Consider the following 10,495-nt stretch of genomic DNA (forward strand, 5'->3'; position numbering starts at 1 on the left):
CTTGGAGAAGCCACCTCAGGGGCTGGAGGTGGCAGGAATGAGGAAAATTTTTAGGAAAAACAAACCAGGAATCTCCCTTTCTGACTTTCTCTTCTTGAGTGCCATCTGCAGGTTAAGAGATAGGGCCTGGGTTGGGAGCAAGCTAAGAAGTGAGGCCATGGGGTATATATATTTTTTTCTTTCTGTTACTACATATTTGACCTCCTTTACTCCGTCTACCTCCACCCTCCCCCGCCCCTCTGGTAACCACTAGTCTATAGTCCATGTCCATGAGTCTCTGTTTGTTCTGTTCATTTGTTGCTTTTAGGTTTACATCCCACATATAAGTGACGGCATGTGATTTTCAACTTTTTCTGTCTGGCTTATTTCACTTAGCATGATTATCTCGAGGTCCACCCACGTCGTTGCAAATGGCAGTATTTCGTCTCTTCTTATGGCTGAGTCATATTCCATTGCATATATGTACCACAACTTCTGTAGCCAATCATCTATCGTAAGACACTTCGGTTGCTTCCATGTCCTGGCCACTGTGAATAATGCTGCGCCATGGGATATTTCGAAGAGAAGAGAAGATGAATTTACAACTGAGTGACAGAGAAGGGCAGCTCGTGCAGGACCCAGGAGGGGGTGGGATGGGGAAGAAGGCCTGAGGAGCCAGGGCACCTGCCAGCACTCCGGTCTCATTTACACACTGTGCTGGGTGCCACATCCTTCCTGCTGGAATTCCTGCTCCGGACACAGAGGCGATAGAGTGATATTTGCTGCTAGCGAGCCACGGCAAAGAGGGACAGCCACATCCAGTGGCCTTTTGATGACTCTTAGCTGTTGGCATCATTTCAAGCTGGACAACAAAAGGACAGATAGGTCATTCAAAGCATTTAAAATATTGTCTAATTCATCTAACCTTCCTGGCATGTCTCGTACCCAGAGTCTTTTGATTGGTTTCCATTCCTTCAGGAGAAGTGATCCCTCAGCCTAGCTCGGGTTTCTGTTGAAGAGTCCAAGCTCAACCTGTCGGTGACTTCTGCTTTATAACTACCTAATCTCAGCCCTTTGAATCCACTTGGCAGAATGTACCACTGGGCAGGGTCCTAAGGTCCTCTAGCTCATGGATGGCAGTTACGTGGACCTGGTCTGCCGCTCCCCATTCCAAGTCCAGGGCAGACATCGCCAGGCAATCAGAGCGCCCTTGACTACTGGTTGTGGCCTCAGCCTTCTTGTTCCGCTGGCCATCATTGGTGCTCAGTCTGGAACGAATAGTATTCTTGAACAAGTCCAATCTCCTCATCCTAGAGGTAAGGAAACCGATGGCTGGGGTGTGTGACGAGCCCAAACGTTGCATGGTGAGTTAGTGAAGCTTTGGGACCAGCCTCCGGTTCTCAGACCGGGACAGCTCTGAGAAGAGAAAGGTCGGAGAATCCAACCTCCACAGAATCTTTTGCTGCTCAGCTTCTGTGGGCAACTCTCAGAGGTCCGCAGGAGCCAGAGCTGAAGCCCGGCTCGGCAGCCCGGCTCCTCTTCCTCGTTCACACAAGACCGACCCTCACGGAATCGTGTGGTGCCGGCCCGCCGTGAGGGCAATGAGCATTTTCTGCTCAGCCTTTGGCAACTGAGATTCAGTGTCTTACTCATTCTTCAGGCAATACTGGGCTGAGTCAGGAGGCCCAGACAGGCCTGGATTCAAGGAACTTGTTGCTTCTTTGATGCTCAAGAAAGACCTTGAGCTTCAGAGTTCCTGGCCCGGGATGAAGCCACTCATGTTCTATGGGGACTTTGCTTTGTAGTCTGATGTAGAAAAAGGGCAGGCCAGGGAAGACCCACGGGGAAAGGCTGCGCATTACCTGGGTCCCAATTGATGACAAGTTGAGTTCCAGCCACCAGGTCTCAGGCTCAGGTGCTGGTGCTGATGCCCCATGGCTCCTGCAGAGAAGAAATGGAGGAATCGGGTTCTACCGAGAAAGTGGCCACCTCTGGGGGCCCCACGATCGCACAGGGAAAATTCGGCAAGAGCGTTTACTTTCCTCTTGGCTCTCTATCTATGTGTTGGAGGTTTCAGCCGGGAAGACAAGCACACCGAGAGGGTCAGTCATTAGTGGGGATTAGTGGCAAGCTTGGATTTTGGTGTCATAGGCCTCATTGTCCACTGGGCCTCTGGAGACTCAGTGCAGCTGGTGATAACCAGCTTATCCACACAGTCCTGGGCCCAGAGCAAACTCAGTTCTATTAATAGCACTGATCCTCATGACTCGGGCTGCATGTAGCCCCAAAGGTTGCTATTCTGGGGAGGGAGATGAGGACCTCATTGCTGGTAACTAGTCACTAGTCAAGTGTGTGCTGAAGTCATGGCGGGTGATTAGTGGCCTAGATGTCCCCTGGTGAACAGTGGTGTGTGCGTCCAAGTATGGAAATGGAGAAGCAGCAATTTACTAAACTTGGTAACCTTGGGCCTTTGCAATTGCTATTCCCCATCTGGAATGTTCTCCCAACTCTGCATGGTTGGCTCCTTCTCCACTTTCAACTGTCATTTCCACTGTCCCCTCTTCAGTGAGATCTTCCTTGGACACTCCGGTCTCCCAGGCACAGAGCCTGACTCATTCGAGGAGTCCCACAGACACTGAATGCATTTTTCCATGTGTTTTTCCATGTGCTTTTTGGGGTTGAGAATGTCCCCAATTTACAGATGAGGAAACTGAGGCTGGGGGGAGTTAAGAAACAACCTTGAGGACATATGGCTAGTGAGGGGTAGAGCCAAGATTTGAACCCAGGTCTGTCTCACTGTAACTTTCAAGATCTTGACCATTCCGTTGCTCACTAGCTGGGTTTGGGGGACCAGGGAACGATGTGGAGGACAGAGAGGAGAGGAGGGGGTAACCGAGGGGAGTCTCATCTGTCAAAAATATTTGTTCTTTCAGTGAACACGTCTTGAAGGTGCTCTAAGTCGAGTCCCCAAAATGCTCGCCGTATGGAGGGGAGGCTGGCAGCTGGGGACAGCACTGTACCTAGAACACAGGTGCCAGGTCAAGGGGGAAAGTGGCCTGAAGTCTAGTCCATGTTCATTGCTGAGCTATGCCCTAGAGACCTGCAACCACCTGGAGGAGTTGGATTTTCTGAATGGGCTAGCAGTGGCCCTATAGCGCGGGAAACAAAAGGTTAGAAAAGAAGCGTGACCAGACTGTCACGGAGGCATGCTCGAGGCATCCTGGTAACGGAGGTGCTAAATGCTGCCTCGGATGGAAAGCTGGGAGGGCTTCCTAGTGGAGGTGGCATCTGAGCTGGGTCTCCCTAGATGGAAGGACTTTGCCGCGTGGGCATAGGGAGGAAGGAATGTCAGTCAAGGAGGGTAGCACTGGCATCAGAATGGACTCAAGGGATTGTAAATCATCTGGCAAGCTTGGATTACAGGTGTCATAGGCCTCAGTGTCACATTATATTAGTCAGAACGGCAATATGGGCAGTAACAAGCAGCACCCAATTTAAAAATAATTAGATTTCTCTCCTGCTCTCCCTGTCTGTCCATCACGTATCATCTGGGGCTCACAAAAACAGGGGACTAGACCTGTTCTGTGGTGAATTTGCGGCGTAGAACAAGACAAAGGTTAAGTTGTCAGAAGGCAGATTTAACTTTAATTTGCCAACATCTGTTATCCATTTACTGTTGCAATTTGAGCTATTTGCACAGATAGGTGTGTGTGCATGTGTGTGTGCGCGCGTGCGCGCGCGCGCGCGTGTGTGTGTGTGTATATTTGGAAATGCGAATTTCTGTTTTCACAGCTGGAAAAGAAGGGCATTTAAAGGTAACCCTGGAGGCCAGGCTGACAGCGGGGGGTAGTAGCTTCCTTGGGTTCTAGAGCTTCACCGAGGCACGCTCCCACCCGCCGAGTGTTTGGAAGACGCGTTAAACACAAGTGCCCACAGGTGGGGAGGTGGGCAGAGGCGTATGTGCCTAGATGGGAAGAAGGAGGAAGCCCCTCTGAGGGAAAGAGGCGTGGTGGCTTCCAGGCGTGGCTGAGGCCGGTTCTCCTCCGCTCAAGTCTGCAGGAAGGGACAGAACAGACTGTGGTCAGTGGGTGCTGGGGCCTGACCGCTGAGCATGTGGCCTTGAGAGGAGCTGGTGGGATCCCCCATGACCAGCCCTTGCCCTGTCCTGTGCCGTGGGAGGGACACCTCTGTCACCTGCCCAGAGACAGAGGGCAGGTGACAGAGGTGACACTGGCATGTCACCCTGTGGCTGGGTGCGCTGTAGCTACGAGAGTAGCCACCGTGGTGTCTGTGTGCCCTCCTAACCCTGAGTTTTTCTCCCCCTGAAACCATAGTAGTCTGGAAATCTCACAGGATTCAATGAAAGGGGAATCTCCGAGTGGAATATAAATTCTCTCTGCCTGGCGGTGGGGTGGTTCAGTGAAGAATAAACTTGAGTTAAACCAATGAAGAGATGTGATATTGCCTACAGAGTGAGAGGGAGCATTGCATAACACTTAAGATCCCAGGGCTGGGTTCAAATCCTAGCTTGGCCATTTACTAGCTGTGCGACCTTGACCAAATTACCTAATCTCTCTGTGCCTCACATCTCCATCTTCAGATGGAGACTAATAGAACCTAATGAGTTAATATGTGTAGGGTGCTTAGACTCTTAATAAGTGCTATATAAGAATTGTTTAAAATCAAGCCTGTGTTTTTGACTCAAATTCATACCTGTGTTACTTGCCAGATGTGGGGAGCTTAGCTAGGATTTAGGGGTTAAAAGGGAGCTGCCTCTCAGTGTAATGTGATGTCTCGAGGGAGCAACTGATTCAGTCTCTGGCCTTACAGATGGGGAATCGAAGTCAGCGAGCAGATGGGACTTGGTCAAGGTCATCCCTTCAGACCGAGATCACTTAGTGACAAAACAGGGCCTTGAGCTCAGGAGTCTGAGTCCCGTGTCAATCTCCCACTAGCTGTGTGACCTTTGTGGTGTGGGGCTGTCCAGCTGTGGGATGAACAGGCTGCTCTGTGGGCCTCCAGGCCTGAGCAGGAGCAAGCAGAGGCTGGATGACCTCCAGCTGGTCCAAGGGCTGCTTTGTGGAGAGTGGCTGTCTTTTTACTCTGACACCCAGCTGGCCCTAGGGGTTGAGGAGATGTGTTTGATCCGTGGGGCCTCATCATAGTCAATGAGGATGAGAGAGTGAGGAGCTACAGTGAGACACCGAAGGCCCACATCAGAGACCGATCCTGGCTTCTCTGGACTGAGCCCTTTATCGATAGTCACACTACCTGCATCTTGCTCTTAAAAGACTTTCAGGTGCGGGCATGGAGATGTAAATGCTGTGGGTAGCACTGGAGTGAAACGCACTCCTGCTCCAGCTGGTGGCTCCTCCCCGGTTCATTAGAAATGGGTTTCCCCCTACATTTAGGGTGTCTTTGCCTCTAGAGGCGACAATGGGCTCCTCTCAGAGCCGTGGCACAATTTCTGATGTGATGTTGGAAAGAGCAGAGGGGTGTGGACTACCTCCGAGTTATCCGAGGTCGCACTTCCCGGCTTTGGTGTGTTTTTGCGTCTTGTGGCACCTGTGACTTTGGCAGATCTAATACCATAGCTCATAGGCACCTGGGTGGCCTCTAGCCAGTGCCTGAGAGGTGCCGTGGGAGTGCGAGAGCCCAGCTCCCTTGCTTGGGGTTTGGCACTTTTAAGGTTCGATTTATGTTCTAGAGTTCTCTGTGGGAGCAGGCAGGAGCTTCCCTCCACAGGACTTGAGTGAAATCACAGCCATGCTGGACCCCATCCCTTCCCTGTCTTGCTTCTCCGGTTCCCTCATTTCCTCCAAGAGCAACTTTGAAATAGATCACTTGTGTATGAAACCTCCTCTCATGGCTCCTTCTGGGAAACCTGAGCTAAGATCATTCCCTTCTTTAGCATCCGACTTGTTTAGGGTCCCCTCTCATGTGTTCCTAGAGCACCTTGACGTTTCCTTGTCATGTGGCTATGCCCTGGCTTGCTTTGCTGAAGCCCCTGCTAGACCACATGTCCCAAAGGGCAGGGATCTCACCTGACTCATTCATAAGCCCATGGAAGTGGATATGGTCTCCATCTACAACTCTCTAATTGTCGAGACAAGGCTAACACACAGATTCCAGGTAGGTATTAGGTTCCAGGCCCAACTGCTGTAACCAAAGCCTAAATAACGGAGGTTTAAATAGAATACAGTTTCATTTCTCTCTCATGTAATAGTCCAGGTGGCCCCACAGTGATGGGGACCCAAAATCTTCACTGTTGCTTTGCCATCTTCAACATGGGGTATTCATCTCTTGGTCTTATGTGGCTGCTCCAGCAGCTGCCATTACATCTGCATCCCAGCTAGCAGGAAATAGAGAAAGGGAAGCAGCCCTTTCCTTAAAGGGCATAACCAGAAGTTGTAAATAATCCTTCCATTCATATCTCATTGGCTATAAGGAAACCACAAGAACACTTTTAGGTGAAAGAGAGGCTAGGAAATAGATTCTTTAGCTGGATGGTCCTGGATGTAGGGGCTTGACTACTAAAGGAAGGAGACAATTAGCAGCCCCTGTTATACCCTCCTGTTTCAGCGAAGAAATGCTGAGTCACACTACGAGGTCACACAACCCCCGAATCTCAGTAGTTCAACACAACTAAGGTTTATTTCTCACTCCCTTCTAACAGAGGTTGGCAGGGAGCCCTGCTCATCACAGTCACTGTGGGAGAAAAGCTGACGGATGCTCCCTCTTGATGCAGGGGAAAGGAAAGGGTGGCAAGTTGGACTCTGGTTCTTAAAGACGTCTACCCGTAAGTGACACACATCGCCTCTGCTCACATGCTGAGTGCCAGAGGAGATTTCACGGTCATGGCAAACCGGACGAGAGAAGACAAGGGAGGAGGAGAACTGTGATCCTGCTATAGAATATTTCCGACCAGCAGCAACCACCACCACCCTTTGTTCAGATACCTACACTTTATTCTTCTTTAATCCTTTCCACATTGTGGTAGATACAAATTTGGGTGAGATTATATGAGAAGACATACGCTAAGCTGTTAATAAGTGGGGAAACCAAGCAAAAAATAAAAAATAAAAAAACTATAAGAAAGCATGTTTACTATCACAATTTTGCATTTATACCAGAATATGTATATGTGTGGGTGATGCATAAATTTAAAGAAATAATAAAAGCAAGAAATTCATAAAATATAAATTTACTTACCAAGTCCAACAAAATAATAACAATAAACCTATATTATATTAACCACATAGTAGTATCAGGTTTAAGTTTGGGTGCACATTACAAGAAGCTTAAAAGTAACATAAACAAGATAAAACTTGATTTTTTTTCTTTTTTTTGGTCTCGCTTAAAACAAATCTGGAGGTAGGCCATCCAGAGCTTGAATGGTTCCCATTTGTAAGATCGCCTTATGGTCTAATACAACTGCAGGAGTTACAGCCATCACATTTGAAATCTAGACAGCAGTTAAAGTGGGTTAGAACTTCTTTAAAGCAGCTTTCCAAGAAATCCCTCTCCATACTTCTATTTATATCACAGAGTTGCCCTGTCATAAGTAGCAGCAAAGGAGGTTGGGAAATGCAGTCTTTTAGCTACCGGACACATTGCTATATAATAAAATATACTCTGTTTTTAAGAAAAACCAGAGAATGGATAATTTTGTAGGTAGCTTCTAGCCCCTGCCTCAGAAGCATAATATCCTCTGGCTGAACTGCTGCACACAGTGTGGGAGCCAGAAGCAGCAGTGAGAGTGAGAAATCGGCCAGAGGGATCTGACTTTCAACTCTGGGGGGGATGGGGGGGCGGAGAAGCAAAAACACAAAACACAAAGTCTCCACTGAAGATCTCCTGAAGAGCAAACGGAGGATTATACACACCTGATGGCTAAACTTCCTTTACAACCTGCTTTTCCAACCCAGTTCCCAAATCTTTCTCACTATCTCAGCTTCTCAAATATCTTGTCTTTGTTACCTCAAACTCTGTCTAATCTTCCTTTGTTTACATCACTTCTCCATCTAGTGAAGCGGAATCACAAGATCCAGTACTGAGGAGCAGACAAATATTTGTGTAAAGGGATAGAAAGGAAGCACAATGAATGTTTCTACTTTAGTAGATTTTGTTTCTGATCAAGTTTATCTGAAAGACAGATATCTTGGGATATCTTGGAATAGGAAGATCTCCTGTTTTCTCTCAAATCCCAACCAAGAATGTGACTTTCCTGAGATTGGCGATGGTATCTGATCATTTTCTACCCACAGGTCTTAGCAGCACAGGTAGTCAGTGAACATATGGAATGAATGAATGTCTCTCTAGCTGTCTGTCTGTCTCTCTAAGTATCGGAGCCACTCGGAATATGAATAAAATTGGGTATAATAGAGGCCTGGTATATAGCAACCTCGATGCAAGGAATAGGAGAGAGGATAAAGGCGGATGGGGCTAGAGCCTGGGGGGAAGTTGAAAAAAGCCGGAAGTAGAAAACAGAAGGAAACAAGGCTGAAAGAGCACACTTTTCCAATGCCACCTGCCTCAGGGGACTCGAATTTCCTGCCGCTTTCTCGTCCTCCCTCCTTTGCCCTAAATTCTCTATGGTTATTCAGAAGGGCTAGCTGCTCCCCTCCCCCAGTCAAGGTGATCTTGGCAATGACCCATTTGATGCAGAGAGTGCATAGCGGTTTGTCATTTCCCCTCAACACCCTCGGTGGAATCATTGTGTCTGTCACGTTTACAAGTTACTATTGTCATTGTTTTAGAAGTTTTTGTGTGAAATGGTATATAAAATGGTCTCTATTCTTACAGAAGTTACTATGCAGGGAAAGTGAATGGTTGTAGCAAATGCTAAGAAAATATATGGGGTGTTTGAGGAATATACAGGGGGTGGACACTTAGTCTTGGAGATACAAGAAGGGCATTCCAGAATGGAGTTTGAGACCTAAAGGGTATGAGTGACGGAAAACACAAAACAACAGTGGTGAACCAAGTAGTTATTTCCTCCTCCTGTAAAAGTCCAGAGGTGGGCAGCCAGAGGTGTCATAGCGCTTCATAATAACAAGACTCAGGCTCCTTCTATTTTGCTGTGCTGCCAGGTATGGCCTCCATTCCCATGGTCACTTCACAGTCCAAGAAGACTACTCTTGCTCCAGCTATCACATCCCCAGTCCGCATTCCAATACAGTACCAGTGAGTGAAAGGATTGCTGAATATAAACTCAAGCTAATCTATCAGGAATGTTTTCTACCCCCGCCCCCCACCCCAAATACTACACGCACAGGATTAAAAATTACATAGCACAAAAAGGCTTAGAACAAAAAGTTAAGGTCATCGCTTTGGTCCTCCCCACCCCACAGAAACAGTTTCAACCCAGCTTTCTGGCAGCTGCTGTCAATGGGAGACACTGTGACATTATGCTCAAAGTAGAATATTTGCAAAATCAATGGCATCTCTCGAACAAGTCACTGGTGCCTCAGAAGGACCAGTAGCTGGAATTGCCTTCCTCACTGGTCCCTTTGGTGCTCTAAGTGGTGATCACTGATTGGAGAAGGATGATCACCTGACCCAATGGCTGTTAATCCATAGGCTACCTGACAGCCTATAAAATGGCAAGAAAGGAGAAGCTCTGTCCAATAGGGACAATGGTGATTATCTTAGCCAATCAGATCCATTCTCTCTAGAATTTGAAATAGAAATCTTGACGCTATCTGCTGAAAGGAAAGGGTGATGACACCAGAGAAAGAATGGAGTCAAGTGAGAAGGATGAGGCCCATCCTTCCAAATAATACTGACCGCTGCTCCTAGAGTTTATGATTATGTGACCCAATAATTCACATTCTGCAGAGCTGGTTTGCATTGGGTTCTGTCACTAGCAACGATGGTCTTAAATCAACATCTAAGAAGGTTTTAAATTGGGGGCAGCATGGCTTCCTTTTTCTAAGAAGCTCTTCTCCTGGGATCCCATTTTTACAAAGCTGCAATTACGGACGCTGCAGAGAGGCAAACCAGGGAATGGGATTCACCTCTAAACTTTGTTGTCCAGAGAAGAGAGCGTAAGCATCAAAGCCCTGCTTAGCAGGTCATCAGCCTCGTGATTCTGGACAAGCAATGATATATAGAGACGACAGTGATTTTTAAAGCACTATCTACACAGAATGGACTAAAAGGGCCTTGGGGAACCGGTTACTTTTGGGGAAACTACTCAGAGTTGTTTTGAGGAGCCTGCCGGTCAGTTCCAGACCAACAGGCACTGCTCTTTGTCAGGGGACACTTAGGTCCGAGGTTACTCCAGTCCTGGGGCCAAACGGTGTCATGGAAATGAGCATTTGGTTGGCGCGGGGGTGCTGCAGTTTGAGCTCAGCCCATCTGTGGCGTCCCCTACGCATTTCCTCTCGGGCCCCTTTTGGACCTCTCTGAGAGTCGGCCCCTAACCCCAGCCCAGTTTGACAGCAGCCCCTGGCCCACGGAAGACGCGGCGGGACGCCTGCGCAGGCGCGCTGGCCCCAGGCGGCCTGGGCTC

The sequence above is a fragment of the Pteropus medius genome, unplaced genomic scaffold (assembly GCF_902729225.1).
Source record: "Pteropus medius unplaced genomic scaffold, Ma_sr-lr_union100, whole genome shotgun sequence".
Classification (NCBI taxonomy): Eukaryota; Metazoa; Chordata; class Mammalia; order Chiroptera; family Pteropodidae; genus Pteropus; species Pteropus medius.